General features: G+C 36.4%; 1 long non-coding RNA gene across 1 annotated transcript; it reads left to right on the top strand.

The window, feature by feature from the left end:
* The first annotated feature begins 2,209 nt into the window (after window positions 1-2,209).
* Window positions 2,210-21,883, top strand: LOC118720095. The gene is made up of 3 exons (XR_004988360.1): window positions 2,210-2,221; window positions 2,674-2,676; window positions 21,770-21,883. It is a non-coding gene; the product is annotated as an uncharacterized LOC118720095 (long non-coding RNA).
* Window positions 21,884-22,403: the final 520 nt, after the last annotated feature.

Below are 22,403 nucleotides of genomic sequence, written 5' to 3'. Positions count from 1 at the left end.
CCAGTGTGGGGTGTGCAGGAGGCAGCCGACTGGTGATTCTCTCTAGTCATTGATGTTTCTATCTCTCCGTCTCCCTTCCTCTCTGAAATGAATAAAAATATCTTTTTAAAAAAGATTTGGGGTTGTTGGGGCTGTTTTATTTACACTACATTATTTGATTGTTATAGTAAACATTTATAAATTTTTAGAAATCAATTTATTTACTTAAAAATTTTATTTTTATTTACAGTTTACATTTAATGTTATATTGTACTAGTTTCAGGTGAACAATATAGTAGTGAGACAATCATACTTTACAAAGTAGTCTCCCCACCCCATACATAGTTATTACAATGTTATTAACTATATTTCTTTGGCTGTACTTTATATCCCCATAACTGAAGACAGCAGGTCAACTATCCAGTTGTCTGGTTGGTACAAATGCTCAATCACTGTATCAGATAATAAAAGTGGAGAAAAATATCTTCCTGCCTTCCTAAGACCTCCGAAGATTGCTGGTTCAGGAACTTTCAGATTGCAGCTTCATTGTCCTTAAGTTATTAGAATTTCACTTTAGTTGTAGCAATTAGTTTTCAAAATTTTCTTGAAATCATTTTAGTTAACTTTTTCAATTAACATTTTAGCAGGAATTAGGAAAGGCTTATCCAGATGTCCTTTTATACTTTGTGACAATTATTAGAATTTTATTCTAAAACCCAGAGGCCAGAATAGTTGTGAACATATTGATAGAAAGATAGGAATATAATTATTGTTTAAAAAATAGGCCTATGGGACAAAGATGTATCAGCTGTGATTATATTGTCTTTTAGTAAACCGGGATGCTTTCCCATTATTACCTGCTTGGTTCACTCAAATAGAAGTTCTGTGACAAAGGCTGTTAACCTGCTTTTGGAGAAAGCAAGGATAAATAGAGTACTCCTATCTCCAAAGCCTAGAAGGTCAGTCTGTTAGAACTTCATTCAAAACTCAGATTGATCTTTATAAATCACTTAGCGAAATACCTAGGCATTACATTACCTGCCTCCAGAACATGGGAAAATAATCAGAAAAAAAAATCCAGGTTATGGTAACCTTAGCTTTGAATGTTACATCAAACTTCCTTTCAGCCCACCAACCTGGCTTGTTACAGCAGACTCTGACATCTTGCACCTGAACATAATTAGACTAGATGACAATAAAATTAACGAGAGCAAGAAAAAGTTATCAAAAATAGGAAAACAGCCGAGACCGGTTTGGCTCAGTGGATAGAGCGTCGACCTGCGGACTGAGGGGTCCCAGGTTCCATTCCGGTCAAGGGCATGTACCTTGGTTGCTGGCACATCCCCAGTGGCGGGTGTGCAGGAGGTGGCTGATAGATGATTCTCTCTCATCGATGTTTCTGACTCTCTATCCCTCTCTCTTCCTCTCTGTAAAAAAATCAATAAAATATATTTTAAAAAAATAGGAAAACAATCATTCTGAGGAGATAGTTACTTTCAAATCAATGAGAACTAAAGAAAGAGAGAGAGGGGAGGATAAAAGTTCTTTAAACTGGCAAAAAGTGTTAGGTGAAAAGATTTTCTAGAATTATTTGTAATATTGGTTTATTGTTTACTTTTAGTTTACTAATGAAACTTAAAGAAGTCACCAGCTTTGTTTTTTACTTAGAACTAAGGCCACTGTTTTCACTAATGAATTCATGGTAACATGAATTCATTAGTGAAAACAGTTGCCCATCACAAATATTAAAGCATTCCTTATTTACCCTGTATTGAGTATCTTATATGTCTCCAAAATGAAGTTATTTGGTTGCATGATATTTGAGGAAAGGAATAAACTATTTTGGTTTTACCAAATATTTAATAAGATTACTGTATTAAATATAAAAGTACTGCACAATAATGTTAAAGTATTGCACAAGACATGGTTAAAAGAAGAATCAAAACCAAAATTCAGGAAAACAGCCAAGTCTTTGGAATACAATTACATCTATCATGATTATTTCAGAGAAGGATGTCCTTTGGGACCCTAACAGAATTCTGAGACCCAATGATTTTTTCTGAAGGAATAGAATGTTACAGAGAGCAATAATAGTGCCCTGGGATACAACAGAGGGAAAACAGAAATAGGACTGGATCCAAGACTATCCAGATAAAGATTCTTATCTAGAGCTTTTGTTATAGCCTTGTAAAAAAACTGTTTAGTTTTTGAAAACAAACTTTGTTTGTCTATTCTGAACAGTGTCTTGACACTTTTCTTTTAAATAAAATGTTTTTTTTTAAATATCACCCATAGCAGTTTAATGAAATAATTGGCAAAACCCTGGAGCCCCCAACCCATTGAGAATTATAAAAAATTATATATAAAAAAAAAGTCAACTTTCATTCATGGTAACAGAAGACAGGAAAATTAATTCTAGATGCTTTTACTAGTTGTCTGCTAATGAGCCAGTTAATTTTCTGAGTTGATTTAACCCCTCTTAGATAAATATTAATGGTAATGAAAATTTTAAAAATGAATAATGAACTCTGATCACATAAACCACACTGTAATGCACTAAAGGGAAAGTGTGTGTGTGTGTGTGTGTGTGTGTGTGTGTGTGTGTGTGTACATATGTAGAAAGCACTCATATTAAACAAAGAACATATTGTACACAATCTCAAATATTGATTTCTCAGCAAAACAATGTCAGAGGTAGTAGGCCAATATCCGTTCATGTGTAACCTCAAAAGTTTCATAACACCAGAGCTGTACTCTACACACCAAATTCATTTGATTTAGGCTTGCAAACTGAAAGTGTACATTGTGGGATGCCAGAATTTGATGTATAGCAAGTAAAGGCACTATTGTCATTCTTTCTTACAACTTTATGCCCAGTAATATTTGTAATTCACTATATCTTATGTCAGTGTAATGCATTTAGTGACTTATAGCCTATGAAGTACCCTTTTTTCTTTTACACTGTCTGTCATCATTAAACATGGAATACAACAATACTGTACATGCAATACACAGTGTTCCTACCAATAGTTCACACTTCATTGGCTTATCCTCCTGTCAAGAAAGAAATTATTCTGATTCTAATGTTAGTTAGCATTTAAGTTTATGACTTGGGCAATAGAAGAGAAAACAGATTGTGTTGTGCTTTCTGTTTACCCAAACTTATGCAGGTCAAATAAACCTATTTTTAAGCTACAAATGACCTCAGGAATCTTGAGATTGAATTAGAAACCTGAAACTTAAAAACAACAACAAAACACACACACACACACACACACACACACACACACACACACACACACACACACAAAACACACACACACACACACACAAACAAAAAAAAACAAAACCAAGAACAAAAAACAAACAGAAGACACCAAACACACCAGGGAAAAGTTTGCAGAGTGGCATACTAAAAGAAGAAAAGTGAACTGCACAGCGCATCCTTTTTCTGTTTCTCCCCATCATCCAGTATCCCTCAGATTTTCCATTCCTACCATGTTTCCCCGAAAATAAGACATCCTCTGAAAATAAGACCTACTTACAGGTTTCCTTCTGAGTGAAATATAAGGCATCCCCCGAAAATAAGGCCCCCCTACGCTAACCATGAGAGATTTGGTCCACTGATTCTGAAAGAAATGGAGTCACAAGAAATTCACCAGGAAATTCAGGAATTGGATTGTTATGATGATGTTCCAGAAGCTGATGACATGATTGTCATTGGATAAATGAGTAAATTCTTGATACTATAGGATTCACAGTTTGTCTGGTTTGTGTTGACAACTACCGTACTACCATACCATATACAGGTAATAAATTTCCTTTATTTTCATTTAACAATAAATGTGTACCATATTCTTCTTCATGGAAAAATAAGACAGCCCCTGAAAATAAGACCTAGCGCAACTTTGGGAGCAAAAATTAATATAAGACACTGTCTTATTTTCAGGAAAACAGGATATTAGCCTACCCACTTCCCCATTTTCAATTTTATTTTAGATGTGTAATGTTCGATGAGCCATGTTTTAAGTTCTCTGCACAGTAAACTTAAGCTTTTAGGGAGAAAAACAATATATAAATCTAACAATAAATAAATAATAAATAAGAGAAATAACTGGCTATATGTGAGTGGGTCTAAAAAAAAAAGATCTATGGGGCATGGTGATAAATAGAGGCTGAATATAAGTCAACAATATAGTGTTACTGTTAGGAAAGCCTACCAATTGCTGGGAGGCAGAAATGAAAATGGAGTTGTAATGCAGCAACCAAGTCCTAAAGGCACCTTGCAAATGAGTCTGTAGCTAAAAGGTGACAGCTAATGTAGTATTATCCACTGGCTGAGCATCCTAACACCAGTATTGCATATTTTTTATACCAAATAAGCTGGGCAACTCCAACATTGAAACTTACTGAAATTGAAATCACTAAATTTGTAATTAAGTAGAAAGGTAAATGACAAAAGGAATATGCATTAAATACCTTTTATATAGCAGAAACTTCACAGGGTGTGATAAAAGAAGGGTTATAGTTGCTCGTGTGAAAAATAATAAAATAAACAATAACTCAAGATCAGAGTAGGTTTCATGTTCTCAAAACTGTAAACCTACTTCTGCCTAAGCCTGCATATCAAGTTTTTTTTATTTAATTCTCACAATAATCGTATGAGGATGGTATTATCATCCTCACTGAATTAATAAGAAAATTGCCATACAGCCATAAATGGTTTGGTTCAGTAGATAGAGTGTCAGCCTGCTCACTGAAGTGTCCCAGGTTCGATTCCAGTCAAGGGCATGTATCTTGGTTGTGGGTACATCCCCAATAGTGTGCAGGAGACAGCTGATTGATGTTTCTCTCTCATAGATGTTCCTAATTCTCTATCCTTCTCCATTCCTCTCTGTAAAAAAAATCAATAAAATATTTTTTTTTAAAGAGAAAAGAAAATTGAGATAAAAGGAGGGTAAATCACTTGCTTCCGGTCATAAAACAAGCAAGTCACTGAGACACAAGTCAATCTACAGTGTTTCTAATTTAAAAGACTATGGCTTTTCACCACAACATAACAGCCTAACAGTAGTTTACTGATTTTTAGGAACAAACGTTTCCCTTCCTGAAGATGGTAAAGTAAAAACTCCTGAAAATCTGCTTTTCGTTAAGAGCACTTAAACACAGGCAAAACTTTTTAACTTTTTCAGCACAATGGAAACTAACCAAATGTTTCAAACAATCTAAGGAGTGTTTATTAAGAGAAGCAGCTGAATTTCAATAAGAATAGTAAGTATTATAAAATTTCAACTTTCTCTATTCTTATTCTCTCCAGCTCTGAGGTAACCTTGAAAACTGGCAGCCTCAAAATGACTGAAATTGTGGAAACCACCAGCTCAGTAGACACAGGAAGGGGAAAATGGGCTTGTAGCTCGTAAAGCCCTATCACAAATTAATTGTCACAATTCAACCTGTTTGGAGACTCCTGGAAAAGTTCCATTCTCAAGGTTATCTTTATTTGATCTGAATCAGAGCTCACTCTATGCAAAAATCCCTATTCTCATAAAAAAACAAACAAACAAACAAAAAAAACAATCATCAATTGTTTAACATTGCCTGAGGTAGCAATATCAGTTGGGGGTTAAAAAATGTATGCCATAAAACTAACAAACAAACAAACAAAAAAACTTGGAATAAAAATGTCACTGGGGGCTTTGATATACTCCTATGAATCTGGAAGACCACACAAATGTTCAGGGCTGTGTGTAATCCCTGGAATGACAATAAATTGTCTTAATCTTTGATTTGTGTTTAACATTGATATTCTGTGCAAGCAGGGCAGATGCTCTCAAAACACATACAGAGCTCCTTGGCAAAGGTGGGGAGATACATTGGTTTAAGCACTTAAGAAAATATGTCCAGTAATTAGGTGATCACTAAAATAACCAAGGAGAGACATTAGTGATCATGCATGACAAAAATTAATTCATAAAAGTAATTAAACTATAAAACAACATCGATAACAAACAGCAACAATAAAAACCCTGGAGCAAGAGCAAATTAAAATTTTAGTCCCCACATTACCTATTTTATTGATCTTTTGTATTTTTTTAGCCTCTGTCATTTATTTTTATTCTGATCTTTATTTCCTTCCTTCTTCATATTCTGGGCTTCTCTTATTTTTCTCTTTCTAACTCTTTAAGTTGTTGGATAGATTATCAAAATTTTCTTGGTTTTTTTTGAGGTAGGCTGTGAACTTCCTTCTTGGGATTGCTGTCAGTGTGCCACATAGATTTTGAATTGTTGTGTGTTCATTTTCATTTGTTTCCAGGAAGATTTTCCTCTTTTTTTTTTTATCTCATTGGTAACCTATTCAATGTTTAATAACATGCTATTTAGCTTCCATGTGTTTGTTCTAAGTCTCTTAATAATCCTCAGGCTATAGCCTACAGCATGGTGTGGAGTTCAAAGAGTGGGGCTAGCCGGCACCGGTTTGACTCAGTGGATAGAGCGTCGGCCTGTGAACTGAAAGGTCCTGGGTTCGATTCCGGTCAAGAGCATGTACCTTTGTTGTGGGCACATACCCAATAAGGGGTGTGCAAGAGGCAGCTGGTCGATGATTCTCTCTCATCGACGTATCTAACTCTCTATCCCTCTCTCTTCCTCTCTGTGAAAAATCAATAAAATATATTAAAAAAGAAAAAGAGTGGGGCTAGACGTTTTCCAATAGGGTGGGCCAATTACTTTCCCTCCAGGCAAAAGCTGCTTGGATGATAAAGTTCTGCCTGGAAATATGTCTTCTTTAGTATGATGGAATGACTTGGCACAGGAAACTGGGATGGCTGCTTTCTGAGCTCTGACCTCAGCCCATCCCCCCTACCCTGTATTCTCCTTACACTGCTCTGGTACACTCTGTCCTTCCTCTTCTGCAGAACAAGGTGAGTGACAGTATATAACATTTTGTGCATTGGCCTTTTAAGAGGGTGCCTGCATTTCCAGCCATCTCTCCATGGCAGACAGCAACCTCATTGCTTTTCACCAGATGTTATGTGGGTATGTTTCTTGATTCTTGTTCTCTGGGCTGGGAAGCACATCCTAGGGTTTAGATCCCAGAGTTCTCAGTGGGAACTCCCCACAGCTGAAGTATCCTTCCAGGTCTTCAGTTGCTATGTTGGAGAGACCAGCCAGTCCTCTTGTGTCTTTTCACTTCCTGCTACTCTCTATATGGTCTCTGCTTTACATCCTTGGTTATAAAGATTTCAGCTAGTCTTCAGTTAATTTTTCAGGATGGTTTTTCTTTATTTTAGCTGTAATTCTTATTTGATCCTGGGAGGATGTCAGTGCAGCTTCCACTTAACCACCACCATTTTGGAAAGATCCTAGAGCCTTGATTTTTTTTTTCATTTAATATGTGATCCAGACAGTCCATTTCTAAGTATTACCCAAATGGAAACAAAAGTATATGTCCATAAGAAAACAAGAATGGGGATGATTATAACAATTTGATTTGTAACACATTTCTGAAGAACAGGAAAATCACTGTGCCAGTAGGGTTTCATTCATTGTAGAGGCTTCAGAGAAGTATTTGTTCCTAGTCTTTTTCAGAAATTGGAGGTTGCCTGTATTCCCTGGTCCATGGCTCCTTCCTGGAACCACTCTAACACCTTGAATCATAACTCTTACACTTAAATACACTCTAGATAGATAGATAGATATATTGATATATTGAATTATTTTATTGATTTTTACAGAGAGGAAGGGAGAGGGATAGAGAGCTAGAAACTTCAATGAGAGAGAAACATTGACCAGCTGCCTCCTGCACACCCCCTACCAGGTATGTGCCCACAAGCAATGCACATGCCCTTGACTGGAATCAAACCTAGGACCTTTCAGTCCACAGACTGATGCTCTATCCACTGAGCCAAACCAGTTTTGGCAAAGATAAGTTATAAAATCAATCAATATAACTGTCTCAGTAAAGTGAAAACTTTGAAATTGCTGTACTGAGACTTTAAATCCACTTTCTTAAAGAAACCGTGAACAAAGAATTAAAGAAGAGTATGAGAACAACATTTCATCAAATGAAAAATATTGATAAGAGAAAGAAATGATTAAAAATGGAAATATCAAAATTAAGAAACACTATAACTATAACAAAAATTCACTTAGCAATCTCAAATTCTATGGATTTGAAGTCCATAGAAAATTCTATCCAAAACAGAAGAATACACATTCTCTACAAGTGTACATGTAACTTTTTCCAGAAAAAAAAACATATAAGGCTTTAATACAATTCTAAATAAATTTAACAAAAATATTGAAAGAATAAAAAAGTATGCTGAGACTGCAATAAAATTTAATTGTAAATCAACAAAGAAAATTTGGGAAATTTTTAATATGTAGAAATTAAACTATAAGCTTCTAATTAGATAATAAGTCAAAAAAGAAATCACAAAGAAATTAGAAAAAATTTGAAGTTAATGAAAACAAAAATATAACATACTAAAACCTTTTTGATGCAGCTAACTAGAGCTTAGAGAAAACGCATAACTGTAAATACATGTACTTAAGGAAAATATATCAAGTAAATAACATAACTTTTCACCTTAAGGAACTGGGAAAATGAAAAGCAAAGCCAACAGAAGGAAGTAATAATAAAGATTAAAGAAATGAAATATAAAATGGTAAAATATGAGAGAAAAATAATACAACCAAAATTGGTTCTGTATAAAAAAAGAACAAAATTGAAAAAAAAAATTTTTAGTTAGATTGACCCAAAGAATACAAAACAAACTTGAATTATGTAAAGCAGGAATGTAAGAAGAGGCATTATTACTGACTTTAAGGATTATAAATAAATAATATAAGCAATTGTATACAATAAACTAGATAGGCTAGTAAAATGAAATAGGCAATATTCCTATAAAGACAAATTACCGAAACTCACATAATAAATACACAAGCTTGTTGGATCAGTGGATAGAGCTTTGGCCCATGTAATGAAGGGTCCCAGGTTGGATTCTGGGACCCTTCACATACCTCAGTTGCAATTTCTTTTTTTTTTCTTTTTCTTTTTAAAAAATATATTTTATTGATTTTTCACAGAGAAGAAGAGAGAGGGATAGCGAGTTAGAAACATCAATGAGAGAGAATCATCGATCAGCTGCCTCTTGCACACCCCCTACTGGGGATGTGCCCTCAATCAAGGTACATGCCCTTGCCCGGAATTGAACCCGGGACCTTTCAGTCTGCAAGCCAACGCTCTATCCACTGAGCCAAACCGGTTCCGGCCTCAGTTGCAGTTTCAATCCCTGACTCTGGTTGGGTTGTGTGTCGTAAACAACCAATAGATATATCTCTCTCACATCAATGTTTCTCTGTGTGTCTCTCACCCTCCCTTCCACTCTTTCTAAAAATCAATAGAAAAATATTCTCAGGTGAGGATTAACAAAGAAGTAGAACATAGTGCCAATAATAATTAAAAAAAAGAAATAGAACATATATAAAGTTATAATAGGTAAAGAGATTAAGTTAATGATTCTAATATACAAAGAGCCAGGGTCCATCACTAATTAAAGGATCAGAAGGATGACCAAACAGCAGGCTACGTGGGTGGGAGTCAGTCCTGACTCCCAGCCGCAGTCAGAACTCTAGATGGTCACCAGGCCTGTCCTGGCCCCTCCTCAGAGGCAGCCTTTTTTTCCATGTACACTGCAGAGGACAGATAGGGATTCCTAAGAGACTAGGGGCATTGTGCTCCATCCCTACCCCACTCCCCTGGCCTCCTTCACCTGTGACCCCCACAGAAGGGTATGTATGAGAGCCCTTCCCCTGCTACCTCTCACCACTGTTTCCAGCCATCCCTCAACACACAGGCATATCGGATTTCAAACTGTGGACATATGTTTTCAATTCTCTTGGATATATCCCTAGTGGTAGAATTTCTAAGTTATATGGTAATTCTATATTTAATTTTTTGAGGAACTGCTAAACCATTTTACACAATCAAATTCATATTTTTACATTTACATCATGAGTGAATAATGGAATTAGGGCTGGGCCCAGCTGGCCAACTGCCTGTTTTAGAAAATTCATTAAAAATAACCCTATTAGAATGAATAGTTCAAAATTTTCCTTATTCTCTTCAACACTTGTTACTGTATGCTGGAGATGGAGATTAAGTATGGAAGGTTAGAGCCAAGATGATAGTTGTAGAAAAATGCAAATCAAAGCCAAAATGAGATACAACTATTATGTAGCTTTAATAAAAAAAAAGTGTATACAAATATTTAATAGAAACATCCTATCTAATAACAGAGAAACATACAAATTGGCCGTACCTCCACTATTCCAAGCCACACCTACCAACCACACCCACCAACCAATCAAGAGCAAATATACAAATTAACTCAACCAAGATGGTGGTTGATTTTCATGTCCAGGTGCAGAGCAAAGACTGAAGACAGCAAGGAAGCCAAGCGCTTTAGAAGGGAGCGAAGCTACAGAGAAGCAAGTAAGGTGGCGGAGACTGGAGGGAAGCAGGTGGGGCAGGGGAGAAGGGAAGGAAGCAGGTGGGGCAGTGGAGACTAGGACAGGAAGCCATATATATATAAATATATGCCATATATATATAAATTAAATAGAAATGAATCTTAGGGGCAGCCCTATCAGTTTTAGGGTTTTGTTTTTTTTTTTTTATAATCAAATAAGTAATGGGTAGGCAGATTTAACTAATTATATATGATCCCATAATAAGGAATTCTAAGGAGGAATATAACTCAGTGTGCAAGAGGCTATCAGAAATGAATCAATGGTGCAATCAAGAAAGAAAACTGTTAATTGCCTGAGTACTGTGGTGTGGCTTATAAGATTTGGAAGAAAGTATGCAAAGAGAAAAGAAAAAATCAAGAACAGTTTCTTATGTTTGTAAAGCACTTTATAGCTGTTGATTAATTTATTAACTGGTTGATTTATACAGCAAATATTGGTATATAAGCACTGGGACAGAGTTACAAAAAGGAGTTGGATTTGTCTCAAGGAATTTAAAGCCTAGACTAACTTGGATTTTGAATGAGGATGGCAGGTATTGAAAGAAATAGTTATAATAATGAAATAATGTTATTTATGTTTCAATTCTGTAAGTAATCAAAATATGTACCGAGAAATAAGAGCAGAGAAGAAAAATAATAACTACTCTTTAAATGAAGTTAAGGAATGAGACATATGAAAATTATTGGGAAACTGTCAAAGAGATGGCACTTTCTTGAATGATAATTTGAAACCAAGGAGACTAACAAAAGGGAACAGTTAAGCAAAACATTTGCAAATGAGTTCATAGAGAAGATGTCCCATCTGCTCTAACTGCAAGACTCAGAAAGCATTTTCACCCTTATAGTGCTATTTGAGCCTCACTTATAGGCTTGAGAAATAAATAAGGCAATTATTATGATCCATGTTTTACAACCAAGAAAACAAAGATTCAGGTTAGGAGAGAAAGTAACTTCCTTACAAAGAGTAAAGTTAAGTCTTGGCCCATGTTTTCTTTCTATTTCTTCAATAGGAGAAAAAAAAGTTACATGGACTTCTAAGAGCCCAGTCAGAAAAGTAAAGATAAGAGATTGTTTGGTTCTTTTTGAGTTTTTTTTTTGTTTGTTTGTTTGTTTGTTTTTAACAAGACAGAAAAGAACTCCTGCCTGGATGAGATTAGAAAGAACTGTCCCACTCCTGTTTTATTCATCAAATATAATAATTTTCCAACAGAAACAGGAAGAACAAACCTCTTTAAGAGAAAATTAAACTCCAAAATAATTGAGAAAAACAAACAAACAAAAAAACATACCTATCTGTTCTAAAAGGTTCAAATATCCTGACCCAGGAAAGTTACCTCTGAGGTATCTGAGTGAACTTTCATATCATAGTAAGAAAAAAAAAAGAATTCTGAAAAAGAAAATGGTGGGTGAATAGGCAGACCTGTCCTGTGCCTTTTCCTAGATCATATAGAATAAGGTGACCAAATGTCCCGCTTTTGGCAGGACAGTCTCAATTTTTAACAATTTTTCCTGGGTCCCGAGGTGTTTTAAAAAAGTCCCGATTTTTGGAAAGAATGCATGACAAACTAGGGGACAGCAGGAGAATGGCAAGGGAATATACGGTTTTCAGCGGCCATGTGGCTATTTTGCCAGGATATGAGTTTTACATTATTTTTGTTAATTTTATAATGTTAAATTTTAATAATAACAAATGTTTGTTGAGAACTGGTTATCGAGAACTGCTTATCAAAGTTTGCATTGTTGATCAGTTGTTAGAATTCGACCACCATTGTTTGGACTTAATGAACAATGGCGTTTTTTGGGATTGTCAATGACGAAAACATTTAGTAACTGTCTCTCAGATGATACACATCGTACTGCGTGCTAGTAAGCTAGTTAAACAAGTGATGTCATTACAAATCTGCTATTCAGATAATTTAGGTAAGTAATTCATTTATTTATTTCATAAATACATAATTTTTTTTGAATTTAGCAGACAGTACTAGTATTATTTATATTTTATAGTGGCAGCAAAAAGTCTAGTGCCGGCCTTGAAAGTGACATTTATAATTTTTTATTTATTATATTTTAAATTATACTTATCTTGAAATTAAAAAAATATATATTACAATACTATTTTTGCATTCTATGAAAATTTTTGTTGCTCCATATAGACCAAATTTTTAATCAATAACCACCCCCGCACCCCCACCCCCATCAATGGTGTCCCGCTTTACCAATGTTAAAATCTGGTCACTTTAATATAGAAGAACAATTAAATCGTATAACATCCATATGGAATTGGCAAATTTGACACAGCTGGTGAGATAATTTGCAGCCAGAAAGGGCAGAAGATGCCTGGAGAAAGGTAGGATCAGGGTTCTGGTATGGAAACAAATGCACAAACACCAGGCCAAGAAGGTCATAAGAAAGCTGCCCTATTCCAAGGCCACTTCATTTGGGAACAGGTGTAACATTTGATTGGAAAGGACGTCAATTGGGCTGCTGGTGGCTGGGGAAATTAGATCTAAGTCCACAGCTATGAGAGGCTGCACCCAGAAAGGCAGTCTGAAGAGCTGCCCAAGCTGCAGAGTTGGGGTGGGGAAGAGAAGCTCACAGTTGTGTGGTTGTTTTGCTTCTGTTTTTTTCTTTGCTTTTACTCATAATCCAGTTCATAGGATTTTTTCAATTACAAACACTCAACTGAGGCTGCAGTGCAGGTAGAAGTGGACACATGTGGAATCTGGGGAGAGGCTGTGGAGGAGAACAGAACAGGGAGAGATGACCAGGAATCTGGACCCTCCAAATTCAAGCAGCCATTTTTCTCCTGAAGAGCCTGCTCCTCCCAGCAGCCTTAGGGAAGCTAGTGCAGCCACACCAAACCTTCAGTTTTGCTGAGGAAATAAAGAGTCTGAATAGCTCCAAGTAGCCCTCAGGGACTGGGATCAAGAGTGATTATTCAAACCCTGAAAACAATACAACACCACCCTACCTAAAGCCCTGTCAGAAACAGAGACTTGGGTAAGACTGACAGCAGGCAGACAAGAAAAGCAGGCAGATTGGTCCCATCCTGCTAGCAGCCAAGGCAATAGAAACAGACAGAGAGGAGCAGTGGAATGTTTGGAAGATCAACATGGTGCTAACTACACAACAAGAAACTGAGAAGTGGCTGACAGAATAGAAGAGTGGGGTCTTAAATCAATCCCCATGGGGCATTAAAACTTGGCTGAAGTGAACAACACTTCACATGTTTATTTTTCACCTTTTATTTAAATCAATTTTTTCTTTATTGTTTTTTTATCTTTTATTTTTATATTATTTTTTCTTCATTCTATTTTTATTTTTATGGTTATTTTAACTTAATTTTTCTTTTTTCCCACCCTTTGCTTCCTCACTTCTCCCTTTTTCATTCTGTATTCTATTCTCCTGGCCCTACTTTAGTTTTACTCTTTTCTCTATTTTTCCCTCTTGTTAAAAATTGATCTTCTTTATCTGCTTTATTTTTTTAATATATTTTATTGATTTTTTACAGAGAGGAAGGGAAAGAAATAGAGAGACAGAAACGTCGATGAGAGAGAAACATCGACCAGCTGCCTCTTGCACACCCCCCACCAGGCATGTGCCGGCAACCAATGTACATGCCCTTGACTGGAATCGAACCTGGGACCTTTCAGTCCGCAGACCGATGTTCTACCACTGAGCCAAACCGGCTTCAGCTATCTGCTTTATTAATGTGTTATTATTATTGTAGTCTCTGTTGGCTTACTCATATATCTAATTTCCTCTTCCCTGCTCCAAGTTCATGCACCCTTCTCTTTTATCTTTCTTTGCTAGTAAATTTTTTATCCTTTGTTTTTCCTGTCCTCTCTTGCTTTCTTCTTCTCCTAATTGTTAGTTAAACTCACTAAACTCAAGCCTATGTGCTCTCCTGTCTATTCTCCTTTTCCAAAAGTAAATGAATAAATAACTAGGTAAATTAAAAAATGTTTTATATTTTTATTTTTTATTTTTTTTCATTATTTCTCATTTGCTCATTTTTCTTTTACCCCCACTATAGTGAGCTGTGGTCCTTGCTCTATTCATTAAATCCCTCTACCTTACTTTCTGTATATAAGTCTGCCTCAATAGATTCTACCTTCCACCCCAATTTCAGGGAGATTCTTATTTGCATTTTTTATTGTTTGTTTGTTTGTTTTTGTGGTGTTTTCTCCTATATATATTTTATCTTCTTTTTCTTTTCTCTCTTACCTTTTATTCCCTTTTTCTGTAACATTTTAGCTCTATTTTTCTCTCTCTTAACTCTTTTCCCTGTGGTCACTTTAATTGAGATTTTTGATGTCATGAGTATATTCATGTTTTATTCCCTTTGTGTTGTGTCTTGTTGAGTTGTATTTTGTGGTGTTCACTAAACATTCTAGAGAGTAAGTCACATAACCATACATGCTGAGAGGAGACTCTATCCACAAAAGGGACAATAATACTCAAAACCCAACTACACCTAGAGAACCCAAATATTCCAAGTAGGGGAATCTCTAGAATACCCAACCCAGAATACCAGAGAGATTGTACCACTAGGTCCCACAAAAAATACACTACATAAAACAAATCCCCCCAAAATCAGAGTGGCATAGCAGTTTGATCTAATACATGGAAATAATCACAAAGGAATTGCAAAAATTGTGAAACAAAGAGATAAAAACCCTATATGACAGAAAAGGAGGAATCACCAGAAAATGAAATAAACAAAATGGAGGCAAGCAATTAGTCATAGATGGTTATAAGGATGCTGAAAAGGATGGAATAAAATTCAACACATGTAAGAATCAAAATAAAATAAATAAGATTAAGGAGAATATGAAGAATGATATAGCCGGAAGAAAGAACACAGTTGGCAAAAGAAGCAGAGAACTTAATCAATGAGTTAGAAGATAAGGTAGAAAAAACACCCAAGCAGAGAAACAACTGCCAAAAAAATTAAAAAGTAGGATAAGACACTAAAGGAGCTTTGGGACAACACGAAACAAAACAACATCCACAAAATAGGGGTGCCAGAAGGAGAGGAAGCTGAGCAAGTAATAGAAAGCATGCTTAAATAAATAATGACAGAAAAATTCCTTGATTTGGGGAATAAAATGTCACACAAGTCCAAGAAGTACACAGAGTCCCAAACAAGATGGACCCAAAAAAGACTGACACCAAAACACATCATAATTAGCTTAGCAAACATAAATGATAAAGTAAGAATCTTAAAGGCTACCAGAGAGAGAAACAAAGTTACCTACAAGGGATCTCCCATTGGACTATCAAATAACATCTCAAGAGAAACATATCAGTCTAAAAGGGAATGTAATGAAATATACAAAGTGATGCAAAGCAAGGGACTGAATCCAAAAATCCTTTATCCAGCAAGGCTATCAATCAAAATTGAAGGGAAAATCAGGAGCTTCTCGAACAAAACAAAACAAAAAAAAGCTAAGGGAGGTAATAACCAACAAACCAGCAATGCAAGAAATGCTAAAGTGACTGTTATAAAAAGAGGAAATATAAAGGGAAGAAGGAACACAGGTATAAAGAAGAGAAATGGCTACAAACAAGTATCTACCAATAACACCCTTAAATGTAAATGGATTAAATGCTCCCATCAAAAGACATAGAGTAGTTGAATGAATAAAAAAAAAAAAAACAAGACCCATATATATGCTGTCTACAAGAGACCCACCTCAGAACAAAGGACTCAAATAGGTTGATGGTGAAGGGATGGAAAAATTTATTTCAGGCAAATGAAAATGAAAAACAAAACAAAACTGGGCTAGCAATAATTATGTACGACCAAATAGACTTAAAAGTGAAGGCCATACCAAGAGATAAGGAGGGCTACTACATAATACTAAAGGGAACAATTCAACAAGAGGATACAACTCTGGTAAACATATGCACCCAATACAGGAGCAGCCAAAAGCATTAAAAAGAAGAAAAGAAAGAAAGAAAGAAAGAAGAAAGAAAGAAAGAAAGAAAGAAAGAAAGAAAGAAAGAAAGAAAGAAAGAAAGAAAGAAAGAAAGAAAGAAAACAAAGAAAGGAAAGAAAGGAAGGAAGGAAAGAAGGAAGGAAGGAAGGAAGGAAGGAAGGAAGGAAGGAAGGAAGGAAGGAAGAAAGAAAGAAAAGAAAGAAAGAAAGAAAGAAAGAAAGAAAGAAGAAAGGAAGGACAGGAAGGAAGAAGGAAGGAAGGAAGGAAGAATGAAGGAAGGAAGAAAGGAAGGAAGAAAGGAAGGAAGGAAGAAAGAAAGGAAGAAAGAAAGAAAGGAAGAAAGAAAGAAAGGAAGAAAGAAAGGAAGAAAGAGAAAGAAAGAAACCTTTTGGAAGATACCAAGGGAGAGAGTGACAGCAACACAATTATAGTAGGGGAATTTACTACCCAAATGGCACCACTGAATAAATCCTCTAGACAAAGAAATCAGCATAGAAACATCAATCCCTAATGACCCACTAGATTGGATGAATTAAATCTTCAAAACATTTCGCCCCAAAGCTACAGATTATACATTCTTCTTAAGTGCACACAGGACATTTTCAAAGATAGACCACATATTGGGACACAGGTAAAGTATCTTCAATTTCAAGAAGACAGAAATCATATCAAGCGTCTGCTTAGATTACAATGGCATAAAATTAGAAATCAATAAAAATGAATATAATAAAAATACAATAAAAATGAAAAAAATCAAATACCTGGAGGCTGAATAACATGCTATTAAACAATGTGGGATTATCAAAGAGATCAAAGAAAAAATAAAAAGCATCCTGGAAACAAATAACGATAGAAACAAAACAATCCAAAATATATGGGACACAGTGAAAGCAATCCTGAGAGGGAAGTTTATAGCACTACCGGACTACCACAGAAAAACACAAAAAAATGGTAATACATTATCTAACCATGTAACTTAAAGAATTATAAAGAGAGCAACAAGAAAAGCCCATAATAAGTAGAAAAGGAAATCATAAAGATTAGAGTGGAAATAAACAGCATAGAGACAAAAAAATACAAAAGATCAATAAAACCAAGAGTTTGTTCTTTTAAAGAATAAGCAAGATTAATGAACCTCTATCCAGGCTCACCAAGGAGAGAAGAAAGAGGACCCAATTAAACAAAATCATAAATGAAAGAAGTGAAGTAACAACCAACCCCAAAGAAATACAAAAGATTGTAAAAAAATCTATGAACAACTCTTCTCCAACTAACTACTCAACCTAGATGAAATGGACATATTCCTAGAAAAATACAATAACCTAAAACTCAACCAGGAATAATAATAATAATAAAACCTGAATAGGTGAATATCAAAGGATGTAATCAAAGCAGAAAAACAAACAAACAAAAAAACAACAACAACTTCCAGCAAATAGAAACCCAGATCTGGAAAGCTTCACATGGGAACTTTACCAAACATTCAAAAAAATAAAACCTATCCTCCTCAGATTATTCCAAAATATTCCAGAGGATGGCACACTTCCAAGCTCTTTCTATGTAGCTAGCATTACCCTAATCCCAAAACCAGTTAAAGACACTAACTACAAAGAAAGTGAATTACAGGTCAGTATCCCTGATGAACATAGATGCTAAAATCCTCAACAAAATTCTAACAAATCAGATCCAGCATTACATTACAAAGATCATACACCATGACCCAGTGGGAATTATTATATTCCGGGGATTTCAAAGCTGATACAATACAGTGATGCCTCGCATAAAGAACGCCTCGCACAGCGAACGCTGCACACAACGAACTTCCTTTCATGATTCATACAACGAACTTCGTTTCACACAACGAAGTCGCCCGAGCTTCCACGACCGCTTTGCCCGAGCTTCCACGATGGCTGCCAATGTATTGCATCCTTCCGCGCAGGCACTGCAGGCAGTCGTTAGTCACTGCACTTAACTTAAGCACGTATCGCGGCAATCGTTCTTCATTACGAATTAAATCACGCACGTATCACGGCAGTCGTCCTTTTAAGTTAAACTCAATATTTTTTTTTTATATCATGGCTTCTAAAAAAAGCAGGAAGGTGATTTCTGTTGAAATGAAACAGGAAATAATTAGAAGGAGTGAATGTGGGGTAAAACAGTGTGACCTCGTCAAAGAGTTTGGCCTCAGCAAGACCACCATTTTCACCATTTTGACAAATAAGGATGCAATCAAATCAGCCAAAGTAGCCAAAGGAGTATCAAAACTATTTCATGAAAAACATAGGTCTTCAATCCATGAGGAAATGGAGAGGCTATTAGCGATTTGGATTAAGGACAGGCAGGTGAAAGGTGACGTAACAACCCAAGATATTATCTGTCACAAAGCCAAGAGAATTTATGACGATCTAAAGAAAAACGTCCCTGGAAGTAGCAGCAATCAAGATAATGAAGAATTCAAAGCCAGCAGGGGGTGGTTTTTTAGATTTAAGAAAAGGTGTGGAATCCACAGCGTTACTATGCATGGTGAGGCTGGCAGTGCTGACAAGAAAGAAGCAGAAAAGTTCTCTATTAACTTTCAAAAATGTATTAAGGATGAAGGATACTGCCCACAACAAGTGTTCAATGCCGATGAAACGGGTCTTTTCTGGAAAAGAATGCCGAGCAGAACCTTCATTACAAAAGAGGAGAAGAAATTGCCAGGACACAAAGCCATGAAGGACAGAGTTACCCTTATGTTTTCGTCTAATGCCAGGGGAGACCTCAAGATCAAACCTCTATTGGTTTATCACTCTGAAAATCCAAGAATTTTCGAGAAAAATAACGTTATTAAGTCCAAACTGCCCGTCCATTGGAAGTCCAATCAAAAAGCATGGGTGACCCAAGTTATCTTCAACGAATGGATTCTGGAAACCTTTGCTCCTGCCGTGAAGAAATTCTTGCTGGAAAAAGAACTGCCGCTCAAAGCCCTTCTGAAACTTGACAATGCCCCTTCTCACCCAAAAGACCTAGAGGAAATATTGCAGGAAAATTATCCTTTTATCAAGGTGCAGTATTTGCCACCAAACACCACATCCATTCTTCAGCCAATGGATCAGCAAGTTATTGCGAACTTTAAAAAACTCTACACTAGAGCCCTCTTTAATAAGGTATTTGAAGAATGCGAGTTTGGTGAAGACAATATGACTGTCCGAAAGTTTTGGAAGGAGAAATTTGATGTCCTTATGGCAATACGACTTATACAGAAGGCCTGGGAAGAAGTGTCACAAAGGACCCTCATTTCTGCTTGGAAGATGCTTGTGCCTTCGTGGACCCAGGAAGAAGCAGTAGTTGATGACACAGAAGTGGTGAAGGACATCATCACAGTGGCCCAAAGGTTGGAATTAGAGGTAGAGGAAGAGGATGTAGAGGAGCTTATTGAGGAACACAAAGAAGAGCTGACAACTGAAGAGCTCCAAGCACTTCTGGTCCAGCAACAGGACAATGCTCAAAGGGAAGCGTCATCTGATAACGAGGAACAACAATCAAACAATCAACCAATCCCAACTGCTGACATCAAGAACATCCTGGTCAAATGGAAAGCAGTTCAGGAGTTTACCAATGCCCACTATCCGGATTCAGCTGAAGCAAACAGGATCAACGATCTTTACTCCGATACTCTTGTCCGTTATTTCCGGCAGATGTTGGAGAAAAGAGAAAAACAAACGACTTTGGAAAGGTTTTTCATGAAACCATCGGCCAAAAAGCAGAAAATGGATGAAGATGTGCAAGATTCGGTAGACTCTACTTAGTCTGTCTTAAAATTTAAAAAAATGTGTGTTTTTTTTAAAAAAATTATGTTTTTAGATGTATCTAAATAAAAATAATAACAAAAAATTTATCTTTTTTATGTCATCTTAGCATATTTTATGCTACAGAACGAATTATTTTTTTTAACATGTATTGTTATGGGAAAACACGTTTCACATAACGAACTTTTCGCATAACAAACTTGCTCCTGGAACGAATTAAGTTCGTTGTGTGAGGCACCACTGTATTCACAAATCAATAAATGTGATACAGCCAAAACCAGTTTGGCTCAGTGTATAGAGCATCGGCCTGTGGACTGAAAGATCGCAGGTTCGATTCCCGTCAAGGGCATGTATCTTGGTTGCGGGCGCATCCCTAGTAGGGGGTGAGCAGAAGGAGGCTGATCAATGTTTCTAACTCTCTATCCTTCTCTCTTCCTCTCTGTAAAAAATCAATAAAATATATTTATAAAAAATAAATGTGATACATCACATCAATACATTAATATACAAAAACTACATAGTCATATCAATTGATGCAGAAAGAGTATTTGACAAATTTCAACACTTTTTTTTTTTTTTTACAGAATACAACCACAAAGTCATGTGGTATTTATTTCAAGGCAGTAATGCAAACAAAATTGGACAAAGAATGATTTTCTGCCATCAAGCTATCCTTTCTGAAGCACAAAATGTTTGAGATCCCCATAGTAACTGCCAACTCTACATGCTGACACATCACAATTATGCTTTCAAATCAACCAGCAAGTTAATTGAACCAACAAAATTATAGGCACAAAAGCAAAATAACAATTACAAAAACATCATACAACAGAACAGTGTACAGCAATCAGTTTATATCAATTCATCACTGCATAAGGTGAGAACCACAATGTCCCTCAAAGAGGTAGCACTTCTTAGCTGAGAATGGGGCTTTGCATGAATCCTGGGTCAGATGCATTTTCTAGTGAGAGAGTAAGGAATTAAAATACTGCTAAGATCTCAGAATACTCATAATTCACTTAAGCACAAGGGAGAAACAGAATTTATTTTACCTGAGTACACGAGGGTTGTAATTTATGCACACTGTTCAGTTGAGACAGGTGGTAGAGAAAGTCACTTGCAGGAGTCACCCAGTCCTGGGAGGACTGCCTCTGAGAGAGGGCAGCCTATGCAGCCTGGAAGAATGTTTGCTTCATTACCATGGCAGTAGAAGGCCTCTGTGCAGTGGGAGCAGAGCAGCTGGTGTGGGATGCTTACTTCATTGCTGTGATGTTGCCCCAGCCACAAAGGGCCTCTAGGGGACAGGGAGGCCAGCCTGCAGCCTCAGAGGCTAAGAGCAGATCTGAAGAGGAGATAGTGGGCCTGCCTCCTGCAGAAGAAGCTTGGGTCCCTCCCTCCTCCCACAGAATTAGCATGGGTTCCTCCTGGCTCCCATGGAAGCAGTTTGGCTCTGGGGCGCTGCACTGTGGTTCCTGCCAGCTCTGGCGAGGCCTACTGTGCATTATATCATGTCAAAGGCTACTAGTGTTTAGATAAAAGGTGTTTATATTCAGATAAATGGATTTAAGTCTCCTTTAATGTTGTAGAGTGAGAAAGATAAAACATCCTCTGCACATTTAAGGCTTTTCTCCAATGTGAACTCTCATAACTAACAAGGCTAAAACATTTCCCACTCTTTCTCTAGTGTGACTTCTGTGGTGGTCCATGAGCAAATGTCTTTGTCGAAAACTTTCCACAATCACTACACTCATAAGGCTTTTCTCTGGTATGAACACTGTAGTGTCAAATGAGGGTAGACTCTCGTCTAAAGAACTTCCCACAATCACTACATTCAAAAGGTTTTTCTCCAGTGTGAATTCTCTTGTGGTTAAGTAAGTTATTGTTGCTCCTAAAGATGTCCCACAATCAGTACACGCATAGGGTTTTTCTCCAGTATGGACACAGTAGTATTTAATGAGGTACCCCTTTAATATAAAGAACTTCCCACAATAAGTACATTCAAAAGATCTTTCAACAGTGTGAATTCCCTTGTGTTCAGAGAGGTAACTGTTTCTCCTGAAAGACTTCCCACAATCAGTACACTCATAGGGTTTTTCTCCATTGTGATCTCTCCAGTGGCAAAGGAGCATATTATTGTTCCTAAAAGATTTCCCATCTAC

The sequence above is a fragment of the Pipistrellus kuhlii genome, unplaced genomic scaffold (genome assembly GCF_014108245.1).
Source record: "Pipistrellus kuhlii isolate mPipKuh1 unplaced genomic scaffold, mPipKuh1.p scaffold_m20_p_16, whole genome shotgun sequence".
NCBI classification, from domain to species: Eukaryota; Metazoa; Chordata; class Mammalia; order Chiroptera; family Vespertilionidae; genus Pipistrellus; species Pipistrellus kuhlii.
Note: the sequence above shows the minus strand (reverse complement) of the source record. Positions and strands in the feature narration are given on the sequence as shown.